We start from the raw sequence: 945 nt of genomic DNA on the forward strand, positions 1-945 counted from the left end.
GTACAACATGTCTACCCTCAGGTGACCTTTACCGAGAAAATTGTGAAATGTTTGTCAGGAATTTCAGTACAAGCTCGAAGGATGGCAAATGAAGAAACATATGTAAATCAACGTGTGTAAGACACTCATACGAGCAAAAAATCTTCTCATGTACAAGTGACAACATTTCACAATTTTCTCGGTAAAGGTCACCCGATGGTCAACATGTTGTACATCGTTGGATTGGTTTTTTTATAAGGTATAAGAATATTTCTAGTATAAATATACAGTCCCGTTTAAAAAATATACGATAACCTTGATATCTCGACAAAAATGACATTGAACCAAAAATTCGACCTTCCGTAGTAAAATATTTTGTTCCTTTGATATGTTTTCCTATCGTACGAAATAAACGAGATATTTTAGGTGGTTGAGTTAGGTACGAATCGCGATCTCGTATCGTGATGTATCTCGCTGATCGAGTCACGAAAGTGAGAATTTTTTTTTTCCTCGAATTTATTTTATTTCTTTATTTCTTATTTTCATTATTGTAAAGTATGTTTTATTCACTTTATTTTTTTTTCTTCTTCTATTTTACCTGAAATATGTTATATAAATTTTACCAAGAATATAATAAAAAAAATGCCAAATTACAATCACCAGAAATATTTTTTATTTTAAAAATTAAATTGTTTATCTGTAATAACAACCACGCTGACTGACATGAAATTTTTCAAGATTCCGGTGTTTAATGCCAATTAAACACGTTTCGACCTGTTGCTACGAGATAATTCGTAGTTTGTATGCTAGGAGTTATTTCGTAGTTAGCAGTCAACATGTTAAGGATCGAAGTGTTGTAGTAATTTAATCTAATATCCCTAATACAATCAATATTTCGTTCATATAATTAATATTCCTCTTAGGTAACGATTTCTTTTAGTATGGTCAATTGTAGGTATGTTGTTA

Source organism: Polistes canadensis, unplaced genomic scaffold, assembly GCF_001313835.1.
Source record: "Polistes canadensis isolate GaletaPanama2010 unplaced genomic scaffold, ASM131383v1 scaffold_488, whole genome shotgun sequence".
Lineage (NCBI taxonomy): Eukaryota > Metazoa > Arthropoda > Insecta > Hymenoptera > Vespidae > Polistes > Polistes canadensis.